At 41.0% G+C, this 16,469-nt stretch overlaps 1 long non-coding RNA gene across 1 annotated transcript; it reads left to right on the forward strand.

Moving 5' to 3' along the window:
- The first annotated feature begins 5,463 nt into the window (after positions 1–5,463).
- LOC105738345 lies at positions 5,464–12,290 on the forward strand. The gene is made up of 3 exons (XR_001114131.2): positions 5,464–5,554; positions 10,827–10,939; positions 11,962–12,290. It is a non-coding gene; the product is annotated as an uncharacterized LOC105738345 (long non-coding RNA).
- Positions 12,291–16,469: the final 4,179 nt, after the last annotated feature.

A 16,469-nucleotide genomic window follows, 5' to 3' on the forward strand; every position in this document is an offset into this window, starting at 1 on the left:
CCTCCTTATCATGTGTGCATCGTGCATTACTATTTTTTATAGCCTGTAGGGTACTTAGCACCATGCACACCTACAGTGATCACAGGCACTGCCTACTGGAAGGTCTTCTTTGGCTGGGTTCCAGTTTCCTCAGACGATGTAGGGCAGGGAGTTCCACTTGTCAGCGTATCCCACAGGGCTTTTCTCTTCAAATGGACCCCAGCAGCCAACCACACAGCTGTCTCAGCAAGCGTAGGAGATGGCACATCAAGTAGATGCAAGATTCAACCTGGCTTAAAATCCTTGTGCCCCAAGAGACCAGGATCTCCTGCAATAATTCCACAAAACAGATTTCAGAGTTTGGCCAAAATGGAAAACTTAGCAATACTAACTTTTCTAATCCATCTCATGGGATATATCTCTATATATTATAAACTTTTACATTTTTTTCTCAGCAATGTTTTATACCAAGGGTCAGCAAATTTCAGCCCATGGGCCAAATGTGGCCTATAGTCTGTTTTAGTTTTATTTTTGAGAGGGAGTCTCGCTCTGTCACCCAGGCTGGAGTGCAGTGGCACGATCTTGGCTCACTGCAACCTCCACCCACCCCCGGGTTCAAGCGATTCTCCTGCTTCAGCTTCCTGAGTAGCTGAGATTACAGGCGCCCACCACCACGCCCGGCCAATTTTTGCATAAAGCAGAGATGGGTTTCACCTTGTTGGTCAGGCTGGTCTCGAACTCCTGACCTCAAATGATCCGCCTGCTTTGGCCTCCCAAAGTGCTGGGATTACGAGTGTGAGCCACCATGCCCCACTCATAGCCTGTTTTTGTAAGTCCAGTTAGCTAAGAATGATGTTAACGTCTTTAAAAGGTCTTTAAAAACAACAGAAAATTCCAGAGAATATGTGACAGAGATCATACGTGACCTATAAAACCTATATTATTTACTCCCCGGCCCTTTACAGAGAAAGTTTGCAGCTACTCTTTTGTAGTTTTCTGTGTATAGGTCTTACTTGGCTTTTGCTAATTTATCCCTAAGTATGTTATGGGATTTGCAAATGTTATTTTCAAATAGTTCATTGGTAGAACACAGAAAATGCATTAAATATATATGTATATATATAGTACTTGTATACACACATACATATATACACACACACCTTATATTATTGGGATCTTGCTAAATTCACTGTTTATTTTTGATAGATTTTTTTGCAGATTCCTTTGGGTTTTCTACATATATTTTCCATGCATCATGTATGAATAAAATCAGTTTTACTTCTGTTTCCACCTGCATGCCTTTTATTTCTCTTTCTTACCTTCTACGTTTGCAGAGACCAACAATTGTCAGCACAGCAAAACTGGGCATTTCTTTTCTTACTGAGCTTTGCAGCTACCTACACAGTTGTGTGTGGCATCTCCTCCTGGGGGCAAGGACATGAGATGACATCAAGTGGGTGCAGGATCTATCCTGGCTTAAAAGCCTTATGCCCCATGGACACCAATATCTCTGGTAATAATTTCATAGACAACTTTCAGAGTCCTGGTTGAAATGGATGACTTACCTTTCTTAAATGTCATCTTAAGTGGATGACTTAACTTTTTCCAGTCCACTATCATGGTATGCATTTTGTGTGTATGTGTGTGTGTACATATAGATGGACATTTATATATACATATATGTATGCATGTACTCATATATATGTATATATACATGCACATATATATCTATGTCTATCTATCTATCTATTGGTATGTAGTAGGATACAGCAAAAATAATTGCTTTTTTATATGGCACCTCAGTAAATTCCTTTCTTATCTCTTGTAGTTTCTTTGTATATCAGGTAGTGTTTTCTACATATACAATTATGTTTTCTATGCATATTCTTTTTAATCTGTATGATTTTATTTTTCTTACCTTTTACAGTTACTGTGATCTCCCGTAAAATGTTTAATACAAGTGGAGACAATAGATAACCTTTTCCAACTCCTGATCGGGGCGGGGGGGAAAAGTGCTCAGTGTGCTATTAACTTAAGGCTTTTATAGATGTGCTTTATCATGTAAAGGCTGTTCCCTTCAATTCTTTCTATACTGAGAAATTTTTTCAAAGAGGTGTTACATTTTTTCAACCCATGTCACAAATCTGCATATGTACTCCCCTAAACCTAAAATAAAAGTTGGAAAGAAAACTAAAACTATTACTTGAAACCCAAGTTGTCATAGAAAAGATGTTTTTATAAATTAAGTAATGATTGCTTGTGAACTATTGTGTCTGGAGTCAAAGGTGTATTAAAATTAATCTCAGAACTCTTGCCATAACTACAAAAACAAATGTGCCAGGCCACAAAAAAATACATCTTAAAAAGTTTTGTGCATCAAAAGACACTATCTAACAGAGTGAAAAGACAACCCAGGCAATTGGAAAAAATACTTGTAAATCATATATTTGAGAAGGGATGGATATCCAGAATTAGAATTTTTTTCAATTACTTTGTCCAAAGCTATTGAGATAATCATATGACTTTTTATTTGTTCTCTTAATGTGGTGAATTACATTTTAAATTTTGAGTGTTAGACCAACCTTACATATCTGGGACAAACCCTACTTGGTCGTGCTAGGTCATTCTTTTCTATTTGGTTGAATTTAATTCCCAAAGATGTTGTGAAAGAATTTTATGTCAGCCGGGCGCAGTGGCTCATGCCTGTAATCCCAGCATTTTGGGAGGCTGAGGTGGGTGGATCACCTGAGGTCAGGAGTTTGAGACCAGCCTGACCAACGTGGTGAAACCCTGTCTCTACTAAAAATACAAAAATTAACCGGGAGTGGTGGTGCATGCCTGTAGTTCCAGCTACTCGGGACACTGAGACAGGAGAATTGCTTGAACCTCCCAGGCAGAGGTTGCAGTGAGCACTTGTGCCACTGCACTCCAGCCTGGGTGACAGAACGAGAAGAAAAAAAAAAAAATTTTATGTGTATGTTCATGAGGTTTATTAATCTATTGTATCCCTTTCTTGCTAGGTTTTTATATTAGGGTAATGTCAGTTACACAGAATGAGTTAGGAAAAATTGCTTTCTTTATTCTCTGAAAGAGTATGTTTAATACTGGTAAAACATCTTTCTTATATGTTTGATAGAATTCACCATTAAAATCATTTGGACCTGCAGTTTTCTTTTTGGAAAGATATTTTTAGTTCCTTTTTGTACTTCTAATAATCTTTCAGATCTGCATTCATGCCCCGTTTTTATTCATGATATTGGTAATTTTTGTTTTGTTTTTACACTTTATTGAGCTATAGTTCACATAGCCATATAACTTACTCATTCAAAGTGTATAATTCAGTGTTTTGTAGTATATTTATAGATACGTACAACCATTACTAGAGTCCATTCTAGAACCTTTTATCATCTCAAGAAAACCCTCTACTTTTCAGCTACAAGCCTATATCCTTCAACCCTTGGAAGCCACTGATCTGCTTTCTGTTTCTATGGATCCCCTGTTCTGGACATTTCATATAAATGAACCGTATGATATATGGTCTTTTGTGTCTGGCTTTTTTCGCTTGGCATAATGTTTTCAAGATTCATCCATGTTGTAGCATGGGTGTTTTTATGGCTAAATAATATGTGTTTTTATGACCAAATAACATTCTATTATCTGGATGTACTACTTTCGTTTACCCATTAATCACCTGGACATTTGGATTGTTTCTACCTTTTAGCCATTATGAATAATGCTGCAAACACTCATATACAAGTTTTTGTGTGGGCTTGGGTTGCTTTCATTTATCTTGGGTACATGCTTTGAAGTAGAATTACTGGGTAATACAGTAACTCTTTTTGATAGTTTGAGAAACTGATAGATCGTTTTCCAAAGTGGCTACACCATTCAACATTCCCATCAACAGTGTTCGAAGTTCCAGGTTCTAACTTCCCCAGGTTTTTGCCAACACTTTTTGTTATCTGACTTTTTGATTCTAGCCATCCTAGTGGGTATGAAATGGCACATCATTGTGGTTTTGATTTGCATTTCTCTAATGACTAGTGTTGCTAACCATCTTTTTGTTTGCAAATTGACCATTTGTATGTCTTCTTTGGAGAAATGTCTATTTGTATCCTTTGCTTATTTTTAAATAGGTTTTTATCTTTTATTATTGAGTTGTAAGAGTTATACATTATGAGTATAAGACTCTTACCAAGTATATGATTTGCAAATATTTTTCCCCATTCTATGGGAAAGTAAAATCCTATGGGTTTACTTTCAATTTCTTGATGCTATCTTTTGAAGCACAAAAGTTATTCATTTTAATGTAGCAAAAAATTTATCTAGTTTATCTTTTGCTTGTTATTTGCTGTCACATCTAAGAAACCATTCCCAAAATCAATGTCATGAAGCTTTTTCTATATGTTTTCTTCTAAGAGTTTTATAGTTTTAACTCTTAATTTATGTAGTCGATTCACCTTGAGTTAATTTTTGTATATGGTGCAAGGCAATGGTCCAACTTTATTCTTTTGCATGTGACTATCCAGTTGCCCCAGCACTATTTGTTGAAAGATTACTTTTCCCCCATTGAATGGTCTCAGCACCTTTATTAAAAAATCAGTTGACCAAAGATATATGGGTTTTATACTGGTACTAGGTCCAAAATGGTAGAGTAGAAGCAAGCTGGCTTCACTCTCACCACAGAAAACAGAAACAAATATCCAGCACAAAGATAATCACCAGCAATATCCCAGAACTCAAATAAGAGGGTCTCCTGGGCAGAAACCCCTAGTCAGCCTTCCCACCCTGCCAGGGTAGCCCCTTTGGGACCTCCCTCATTCGGGATGGGCAAAGCTCAAAATGTTCACTAGAGCAAAGACACACCTGGGCTTAAGGTGCCACCTAGCACCATAAAGCAGAGAGTGACCTAGTGAAGAAGATACTCGACAGATAAACTGCAAAGAATCTCTAAGCAAACATATATAAGAAAAACAAAAACAAACCAGACAGAGAAAGCTGGAATAACTAACACATTCTTCAATGCAAAGACATAGATGTAGATCCATAAGAAACAACAGCAGACAGGGAACTATGACCTCCCCAAACGGACAAAGTAAGGAGCCAGTGACCAACCCTAGCAAGATGACAATAGGCAAACTCTATGATCAGGAATTCAGAACAGCAGTTTTAAGGCAACACAGTGATTTCCAAGATAATACCGAAAAGCAATTCAGAAATTTATCAGAGAAATGTAACAAAATGATTGAAATAATTAAAAAATCGAACAGAAGATTTATGGGTTTATTTCATGCAATTGTAGACAATTCTATTTTATTGATCTATATGTCTATCCTTGTGCCAATACCACACAGTCTTGATTACTATTGCATTGCAATAACTCTTGTTTTCTTTTGTTTTGTTTTTGTTGTTTTTGAGACAGGGCCTTGCTGTGTCATCCAGGCTGGAGTGCAGTGATAGGAGCATGGCTTACTGCAGCCTCGACCTCCCAGCTTCAAGCAATGCTCCCACCTTGGCCTCCCAAAGTGCTGGTATTACAGGCATGAGCCACCATGCTTGGCCCATTGCCATTGCAGTAAGATTTGAAATCAATAAGTTTGAGTTCTCCTACTTTGTTTTTCTTTTTCTGTCTTTCTTCTTCTTCTTTTTTTTTTCTTTCTTTTTTTTTTTTTTTTGAGACGGAGTCTCACTCTGTCACCAGGCTGGCGTGCAGTGGCGTGATCTCGGCTCACTGCAACATCTGACTCCCTGGTTCAGGCAATTCTCCTGCCTCATCCTCTCGAGTAGCTGGGATTATAGGCACGTGCCAGCACGCCTGCCTAATTTTTGTATTTTTAATAGAGACGGGGTTTTACCATGTTGGCCAGGATGGTCTTGATCTCTTGATCTCGATCTGCCCGCCTTGGCCTCCCAAAGTGCTGGGATTACAGGCATGAGCCACCATACCTGGCCTAGTTTTTATGTTTTTAGTAGAGACGGAATTTCACCATGTTGGTCAGGCTGGTCTCGAATTCCTTACCTCAGGTGATCTGCCCGCCTTGGCCTCCCAAAGTCCTAGAATCACAGGCGTGAGCCACCGCACCTGGCTGTTTTTCTTTTTCAAAATGTTTGGCTACTTAGGATTCCTTACAATTCCATAAGAATTTTGCAATCACCTTATCACTTTCTACAAAGTGGCCAGCTGGGATTCTGCTAGAGACTGCATTGAATCTGTAGATCAGTTTGGGGAATATTGTCATCTTAAACAATATCAAGCCTTCTTATTTGTGAATGTGCATTCTTTTTCCTATTCTGTAGATATTTTTGACTCTCTTTAAACAATGTTTTGTAGTTTTCAGAGTATATGTTGAAAATGTTTTTGTTAAATTTATTCCTAAATGTTTTACTCTTTATGATGTTATTGTAAATGAAGTTGTTTACTTAATTTTGGTTTTGGATGATTCATTGCAAGTGTATAGAAATACAATTGATTTTTGTATATCAATTTATATCTTATAATACTGCTGAACTAGTTTATTAGTTCTAATAGATTTTTCATTGGATTCTTTTGGACATTCCCCACAAAATAACTCTAATCTGCAAATTTCCCTAGCTAGAGACTCAAGTACAATAATAAATAAAAGTGATGAGAGTAGACATTATAATCTTGTTTTTTTGTTTTGTTTTGTTTGTTTGTTTTTTTGAGACAGAGTCTCACTTTGTCACCCAGGCTGGAATGCAGTGGCATGATTACAGCTTACCACAGCCTTGACCTCCTGGGCTCAGGTGATCCTCCCACCTCAGCCTCCCAAGTAGTTGGGACTACAGGTGCCCACCACCATGCCTGGCTAATTTTTTTGTGATTTTTGTAGAGACAGGGTTTCACCATGTTACCTAGGCTGGTCTTGAACTCCTGGGCTCAAGCAATCTGCCTGCCTCAACCTCTGAAAGTGGTAGGATTACAGACATGAGCCACTATGCCCAGCCTATAATCTTGTTTGTAAACTTAGAGGGAAAGCATCCAACTTTAATCATTATGATGTTTGCCGTGGGTTTTTTGTACTTGCTCTTATCAGGTTGAGGAAGTTCATTTTTATACTACTTTGTTGAGTTTTAAAAAAATTATTATTATGGCCAGGCATGGTGGCTCACACCTGCAATCCTAGCACTTTGGAAGGCCAAGGCCAGCAGATTGCTTGAGCTCAGCAGTTTGAGAACAGCCTGGGCAACATGGCAAAACTCCATCTCTATATTAAAAAATAAAAATAATTAAAAAAATTATTATTATGAAAACATGTTGAATTTTGTCATATGCTTCTTCTGCATGTGTTGAAATGACCATATGATTTGTTTTTTGTTCTACTGATATTGTGTATTACAATAGTTTATTTTTGGGTGTTAAACCAACCTTGCATTGCTGGCATACATTCTTTTTACATATTGCTGGGCTTTGTTTACTAGTATTCTGTTGAGAGTTTTGAATCCATATTCTCATATCCATAAGAATCATATTGGCCTGTACTTTACTCTTCTTATGATGTCTTTGTCTTGTTTTGGTATCAAGGTAATACTGGCTTCATAAAATGAGCTAACTGTCCATAAAATGAACAGTTCACAAAGAATTGGTATTAATTCTTTGTTAAATGTTTAGCAAAATTCAGCAGTAGATCCATCTGGACCTGGAATTTTTTTTTTTTTTTTTTTTTTTTAGATGGAGTCTTGCTCTGTTGCCCAGGCTGGAGTGCAGTGCAGTGGAGTGATATTGGATCACTGCAGCCTCCGCATCCTGGGTTCAAGTGATTCTCCTGCCTCAGCCTCCTGAGTAGCTGGGACTACAGGCATGCACCACCACACCTGGCTAATTTTTTTTTTTTTTTTTTGTATTTTTAGTAGAGATGGGTTTCATCATGCTGACCAGGTTGGTCTTGAACTCCTGACCTCAAGTGATCTGCATGGCTTGGCCTCCCACAGTGCTGGGATTACAGGAGTGAGCCACTCCTCCTGGCCTGGACCTGGAATTTTTTGTGGGTGGTTTTTTGATTATGAATTAATTACTCCTCACTTGTTGTATGCCTATTTAGATTATCCTATTTCTTCTCAAGTTAGCTTTCATAGTTTCTATGATTCTAGGGATTTGTTCATTTCACCTAAATTATATAATTTCTAAGTATAAAATTGTTCATAGTATTCCTTTATAGTTCTTTTAATTTCTATAATGTTGGTAGTAATGTTTCCTCTTTCATTTCTGATTTTGGTAATTTGAATCTTTTCTCCTTTTATCTTGGTCAGTATAGCTAAATGTTTGCCAATTTTTTGTTGAATGGACTGATATTTTATTATTGAGTTGTAGCAGTCCTTTGTTAGACACATATTTTGCAAATATTTTTTCTTATTATGGTTTACCTTTTCATTTTTTGAATTCTGCCTTTTTCAAGCAGTATTTTTTTTTTTTTTTTTTTTTTTGAGATGGAGTCTCACTCTGTCGCCCAGGCTGGACTGCAGTGGCACGATCTCCACTCACTGCAACCTCCCCCTCCTAGGTTAAAGCGATTCTCCTGCCTCAGCCTCCCAAGTAGCTGGGACTACAGGCACACACCACCATGCCCAGCTAATTTTTTTGTACTTTTAGTAGAGACAGGGTTTCACCATGTTGGCCAGGATGGTCTCGATCTTTTGACCTCGTGATCCGCCTGCCTCGGCCTCCCAAAGTGCTGGGATTACAGGTGTAAGCCGTGCCCAGCCTGTTTTGTTTTGAGACAGAGTCTCGCCCTGTCTCCCAGGCTGGAGCGCAATGGCACAATCTCAGCTCACTGCAACCTCTGTCTCCTCCCGGGTTCAAACGATTCTCCTGCCTCAGTCTCCCAAGTAGCTGGGATTACAGGTGCCTGCCACGACACCCAGCTAATTTTCGTATTTTTAGTAGAGATGGAGTTTCACCATGTTGGCCAGGATCGTCTCAAACTCCTGACCCCATGGTCTGGCCACCTCGGCCTTCCAAAGTGCTGGAATTACAGGCGTGAGCTACCACGCCCAGGCTGAGTTCTCAGGTTTCTTATGGATTCTTTAGAATTCTCTATATGTACGATCATGTCATCTGCAAACATGGACAATTTTACATCTTTCTTTCTAATTTGGATGCCTTTTATTTATTTTACTTGCTTAATTGTTCTGGCCAGCACTTCCAGTAGTAAGTTAAATAGAAGTAGTAAGAGCAGTAATCCTTGCCTTGTTCTTAATTTTAGAGGAAAAGCTTTCAGTTTTTCACTGTTGACTGTATGTTAGCTATGGCTTTTTCCTATTGGCCTTTACAGTGTTGAGATACATTCCATGTAACCTAATTTGTTGAGATATTTTTCCTTATGAAAGGGTGTCAAATTTCATCAAATGCCTTTTCTGCATATTCCAATTTCCAAAAGCTGAGTTGTGCTGCCATTGGGTTTCAGAGCCACATAAAATGATTTTTATCCTTTATTATGTTAATGCAGTAAATCACATTAATTGATTTTCATATATTGATCCATCCTTGCATCTCAGGGATAAATCCCACTTGATTATGGTGCCTGATTATTTTAATGTGCTGTTAAATTCAATTCGCTAATATTTTGCTAAGGATTTTCGTATCTACGTTCATCAGGGATATTGGCCAAGAGTTTTTTGTTGTGCTGTCTTTGGCATTGGTGTCAGGGTAATGTTGGCCTCATAAAATGAGTTTGGAAGTGTACTCTCCTCATCAATGTTCAATTTCCACATATTTGTGAATTTTCCAGTTTTCCTTCTGGTGTTAATTTCTAGTTTCATTCCACTTTGCTCAGAAAATATATTTGATATGATCTTGTTATTTGATCATTTTCCTTAGCTTCAGCTGGCTCTCCTAAACTGTGAATTATCTTAGAAAAGACTGTATTTTCAGGAATTAAGTCTAGTGCAGACATAGCAGGACTCTATAGCCAGCCAGATCTAGATAAAATTATAATTGATCTATACCCGAGAATATTTTATGTGGGCTTGAGAATAATGTGTATTCTGTTGCTATTGGGTGAGATGTTCTGTATATGCCTGTTAGGCCTATTTGGTCTTCAGTGTTGTTTAAGTCTTGATTTTACTAATTGATCTTCTGTCTGCATGTTCTATCCATACAGAAAGTTAGGAATTGAAGTCTCCTATTATTATTATAAAGTGTCTATTTCTCTCTTTACTCCTGCCAATGTTTGCTTTATATATTTAGGTGTTCTTATGTTTGGTTCATATATATTTATAATTGTTATATTTTCCTGATGAATTAACCATGTATCATTATATAATGTCCTTCTCTGTCTCTTACGGTAGTTTTTGACTTAAAGTCTATTTTGTCTAATATAAGTGTAGCCACCTGACTCACTTCTGGTTACTATTTGCATGGAATATCTTTTTCCATTCATTCACTTTCAAACAATGTATGTCCTTAAATCTAAAGTGAGTTTCCTGTAAACAGAATATAGTTGGGTAATTCTTTTTATCCATCCAGCTACTCTGTGTCTTTTGATTGAGAAATTTATTTATATTTAAAGTAATTATCAATAGGGAAGGATTTACTATTTTTTTGTTCATTGTTGTTAGTCTAGTTCTGTTAGTTTCTGAAGAAATTATATTCTTAGTTTCTTGTTCCTACTGCTCCCATATCCCTACTAGTAACCCCTCCAATTTTACTTTTGATATATTCACCCATCACTCCTACTATATTGTAAATTCCTTTGAGCAATAGATGCCTTTCAGCTATATGTCACTAGGCTCAAGCACAATGTCTAGTGTAGAATCAACCCTGAATAAGTATTTAGTAAAATAATATGTCTAAGCTAAGGGAAATGCTTACATTTTTCTTTTTCCCCCAGCTTCAGCTCGTTCTCCTGAACAGTGAATTATCTTAGGAAAGATTGTATTTTCAGGAATTAAGTCTACTGGAGGCACAGCAGGACTCCACAGCCAGCTAGATTCAGATAAAATGGTAAGGACTGTAATTTGCTATTTTAGGGTTTTATACTAGAGCCAGACCAATTACTTTTCCAAATAGACCTTATCTAGGTATTTTCTTGAAAAAATGATCTTTTCTGAATTTTCATGGAGCATGAAAACACTTCTATATAATATGTGACATCCTAGTCTTAAAATTTCCAATAATCACAAAGGAGCCATGAGCTTTTTCTTCCTTTTTTTCTTCTAGACACAAGGGCCTCTATGCCATACCCATCCTCTCTGGTCTAGGTGTGAATATGTGGAGATGATTTTCTTAAGTCTAAATGAAAGAGAAAGACACAAATGAGACATTTAATTATTTTCAACCAAATTTGTTAATTTCGTTTCCCTAACACACATCGGGGGTGGTCTGGCCTATAACCAAATCAGAGTGATGGAAGAGGGGCACAGAGGGAAAAGGCAAGGGAGGGTCACCCATCCCTTCCTCCTTTGAGCTTCCCTTCCTCATGGCTGCTATCCCTTACATCAAAACACAGAGATGTAAGATGTCGGCCTGTGCAGTTGTAAAGTGTGGCTATGCCACATCCTATTTGCTGAGCCATAGAACTTTGAAAAGTTACATCTGCCTCAACACAGCACCACTTACAGAAAGAAGTCAATTCTTCTTCCACAGTTGAGTAAAAGAGAAAAGATATGTGAGCAGAGAGGATCAATGAACAAAAGCAAGGCATTCTCTCTGTCTCTCTCTCTATATATATACACACACACGTGTGATGTATATATGTATATACATATACACACACATATAATGTGTGTGTGTGTATATATATGTGTGTGTGTGTGTGTGTGTGTGTGTTTATCAATCTAGGAAAGAAAGAAAAGGGCCCATTGAGGCAAATGGGCCAGACAAAAGGAGGCAGCTACAGGCAGCAGGGGGTCCTGCCAGTGTAAGACAAGAGGAAAACTGGCCCATAGCTTGATTCTACCAGACTGAGAAGTTGAAACTGGGTATGGTGTGGTGGATACTTACTGATCTTTTTCTTCTTTCCACAGTAGACCGCCTCAAGGCCAGTGTGTTGACTTCTGACCAGTCTCATCTGAACCCACAGCCTTTAACATATATACAAAACACCCTGAAGGGTTGGGCTGCCAGCTTTCTTTAGGATGATAGAGGGCAGGTTAAGTTTGTTTGACATAACTGGAAGAGGCAGAGCCTCTTCCTAATGGAGCAAGGTCCATTTATGGCAAATTGTGGTTCCCCACCACTCTCAGCTACTTCTGGATAGCTTTTGCTTAGAGTTGATGAGATATTGTTTCTTTCACTAGAAGAAAGTGAATGAGTTGGTGATCTCAAACTTCGGTCTCCAAAGGAAGCCTGGGCAGGTGACAAAGGTGTCCTAAGCGAGACTGCTGCTTCCATGCTCATGCTGGAGGTACATTTGCTCTGAAAGACGGAGCAAAAGTGCTGAAGCTTAGCACAGAGGATTAATGAACAAGAACAAGGCTATATTATATTATATTATATTTGTATAGCAATCTGGGAAAGAAAGAACGGGACTTGTTAAGGCAAATGGGCAAAAGAAAATGGGATATCTATAGGCAGCAAGGGGTCCTGCCAGTCTAAGACTAATGGAAAACTGGCCCATAGCCAGGTATTTTCTCAGTGGTGTTCATTACACCAAGTCAAAGGGCTACTTTGTCTAGATAGAGCCCAGGTGTTCTGAGTGAGTGCAGGAATAGAAGGCGTCTCCCCAAAAGTGTATGTATGGTGTTCTCCTGTGAGACTGTAACAGATGTGCCCTGAGCAAGACCACGCCAGCAGCTGTGAATGATGGTGAGCATACAAATACCCTGGAGCACAGAAATGGGGCTGCCTCCGCCCAGTGTATCGCCTGTGCTCCAGACTGTGTACCCCAGGTCCTCTGCCAGCAGCATCTCTAATCACAGGTGAAATGCCAGCCCTTCAAACAGTACAGGTGGGCCCTAGGTGTCTGATGGAAGGAATGAATGGATATATCATGTGGCATGCATTCCTTCTCAGTGGTGCAGGTATCTCCAGCAGGTTTGCTCTGGCCAGGTGGGCCCCAGTACTTAGACCATATGCAGGAAGAGAAGACTCTCCAAAAATAGTTATGATGTTGGCCCCTTCCATTGCAACACATGTGCCCTGGACAGGTGGGATTCAGGTGTTCTGGCTATAGGTAGGAATGTAAAGGCATCCAAGCATAGATGCAGTGCTGGTCCCTTATATTGCAACAGGTGTACTTTAGTTAGGTGTGCCCCAGATGGCTTGACTGGGGCAGGAAGAGAAGGATCTCAGCACAGGTATGGTGCTGGTCCCTTCCACTGGAACACAAGCACTCTGGCCAAACAGGTCCTAGGTGATCTCAACAAAAGGGGGAGCAACCATGTCTTCTGAAACACTCCTTCTCAGTGATCACAGATCTTCCAGTAGTGGTAGGAGTGTTTTGGCTGGGCTGGCACCAGGTGCTCTAACTACAGGTGGGAAGGAAAGTGTTTCCCAGGACAGATTTGATTTGCTCTCAGCAGTGCAGGCTTCTCCAATTGCAGCAGGGGTACATCAGGGCTGACAGGACCCTGGTGCTCAGGTCTAAGCCTCCCCCATCATGAGCTATGGTACTGGCTGTCCCCCAGCCATTTTGCTCCAAAGCTAAGTGATCTAGATGTGATGGTAGACTGGGTGGTAGACCCAATGACCCCAAAGCTTTTGCTATCCATAAGGGCTTCAGATCCCACAAATACAAATTGGTTTGGATTGGCATCAGCAAGAAATGAGCAATAGTCATCAGTGTTGTGCTTTCTGGTAGCATTTCATGGCAAGAGTAAGAGTTGCCACACCAATGGGTAAAACACCCGAGGCACCACCATGGGCTGGCTGAATGCTGACACTGATGCCAAGGTGGATACGGGAGTGTCTAGTTCCCAAAAGCCAACTGAGTTGTGCTGCCATTGGGTTCTAGGGCTGCAGTAGAGGTTAAGTATGAGGGGCTTTCAGGGGCTGGCAGGTTTCTCAAAGGGAAACAGCTGTTAACATTGCAGGGAGAGCTAGGATGATAATAGATAGGGAAATGGGCATGGTACCTATGTTGATTTCCTTAGAGGCAAAGTCAGGCGGAGACACCGAGTCTGAAGACGGGTTGTATACTGGAGTGAAGGTGACTGCAGAATCAGTGGTAGGTGGGCCAGAAAAGACAGGCATTGGGGAGAGTGGTTCCCTGGCAAGGCCCTGAATCAGGACCCCCAGATTTCAGCTGATAAGTGTTTCCTGAATCGAAAGCAAGCTTAGAAGTTCAAGTAGGGCTGCTGACCATAAAACCAGATGGGCTGGTGGGGATGGTGGCCTTTGCAGGGGATATCTGCTCCACACTGGGATGGATCTGGTCCAATGGGAGAAAGCTCACCCCGGATCTTGAGGGAGACCTGAAGAAGAAAGCTTGGAAGGAAGAGTACTATCCACATCAATTATAATACAGTCCACGCAGGCTGGGAAGTCCAGTCTGCAGACAGGCTGCCTGGCATGCTAGAAGTGACTGCAGAAGCAGTGATGGGTTGGCTGGTAAAGACAGGGGTACTGGTGCAAGCAACTTGAGGAGGGGTCTGTAAGAAAAGAGGAGGAGAATCCACATGCACAGGTGTATATGACTCCATTCTGCAGAAGGCAAGCTTTAAGGAGAGGGAGAAAGTTCTAGGACGTGTGGGTTAGGCAGAAGTAGAGGATCCTGCAACTATGACTGAGGGATTGGAATGCAGAGGGCCCCTGTTCTCATTATTAAGTGGAATAGCAAATATAGGTTGGAATCCAAAGCGAGAAATAGCAGGAAGAGCAAAAGGAGAGTCAGGAACTGTGCATCTTATTTCATGATCAGTATCTGATGTGTGTGTAGGTACAGGGGCAGAGAGTATGGGTGGCCTAACAGGCCAGCCAAGTCAGTGACTGCTAATTTGGTAGTTTCTGGAATCTGCAAGGAAAAGGTGACCAATGGCAAAGGATCTGTGGCCTTCACAGCAGATAGGGGGAACAGGCAGACTGAGCTGCTGTGCTGTCTGAAGGGGCCTCCGAATTTTTCTCCCACCTTGAGGTTCCCTTCGTGTTCAGGGTTCTCCAAGCTTAGGTCTCTGCAGTAACTATGCAGGGAAGGTAGGAAATGGGGACAGCTCTCCTCACTCTCACAACAGTGGCAATGGGGACAGCAATGACAGCAGCAGGGGCATTGACAATTTCTGTTTACAGAGCCTACAACTGGCAGATGTGAGTGGAGAATTTCTCATTGACTGAGTATCTGAAAGCTTTTCTCTGTGAGTTGTTGTCTTTGACTTCAATGTGGCTGGAGAGCTGAGTTGATAATGGCCTTCATCAAGCTCTTCCTTTCTCTGGCAGCAGGAAGGAGAATGTGGCTGGCCATACAGTGCTGCTGCACCTCCTTCACTGCCATGAAGAGGCAGGAAGCCTCCAGCAGGCAGGACTATCTGGGCTGGTGATGGCATGATTTTTTGTGAAGGAACTCATAGAAGACATCTGTAAAATCTAACCTCAGCTGTCTTCTGAGTGATTGGAATAGAGGCTTATCTTCAAGGGTCCAGGACTGCTCCCAAATATGTGATGCTTCTGTTGGTTGCTAGGGACCTAAATGCTGATGGTACTCTCCCACTGCTATAGGGGCCCCTTTTCTCTAACTCTGTCTTCTCTACACTGAGGATCTTCCTCCTTCAGTATCCGTTTCCTTCATGCCCCTGGTATCTTCATCTCGGCCTCCTTTAAGCAAGGATCTGGGGGGAGGTGTGAGTGGCTGTCCCAGGCCTTAGAGGTGACTGCCTGATCAGGTGACGAGGGAGGAGAGTCCATTTGTGCCTTGGAGGAGGGATCTTTGTCATTCTGGAGTGGCCACTTTGTGGTACAAGCAGACAGCAATGTCATTTTCAGAGAGTCCCCTTAGGATCATCAGAGAGTAACATTGAGACTTCCTGATGGGACACTGTCCTTTAGGGGTATATGACACCAGGATCCCAATAGGACCACCAGGGAAAAAGCCAAAGTGGAGTGATCCCAGCCAGAAGGGGGAGCATGCTGGGTCAGGTTGAACGAGTGCATGATAGCATGGCCAGGCATGCGAGCAGGAGGGGGGCAAAGCTTGCTAAGCAAGTTGCCTATGAAGGATAGTTTGTGCGCTGCCGGGTCCTGGGAGGATAGACATTTGGAGAGGTCTCCTAACTACCTGCTACCTCCATGGCAAACCAGGTACTGTTCAGCTTGATGCATGTGACACATGGGACATGCGACAGAGAAAAAGTGCCCCAGCTAAGGGCATATTGCCAGCAAAATGCATGAGGAAAAGCACCGAAGGGCAAGAGGTCCAGAGGCTGAACCCCAGCAGGACTCTCTAGTACTTCTTGGCATTCCTACCGTGGGTTGCAGGTGTTTGGCACCAGACAGTCTCGGTGGCAAGGTGGGACTGTCCAAGACTGAACTCCAGGAGCCTACATAACTGTCACTTCCATGTCTGCAGGCACCTCAGTGCCACAGGGCGAATTTACCTCAGCCT

Source organism: Nomascus leucogenys, chromosome 10, assembly GCF_006542625.1.
Source record: "Nomascus leucogenys isolate Asia chromosome 10, Asia_NLE_v1, whole genome shotgun sequence".
NCBI classification, from domain to species: Eukaryota; Metazoa; Chordata; class Mammalia; order Primates; family Hylobatidae; genus Nomascus; species Nomascus leucogenys.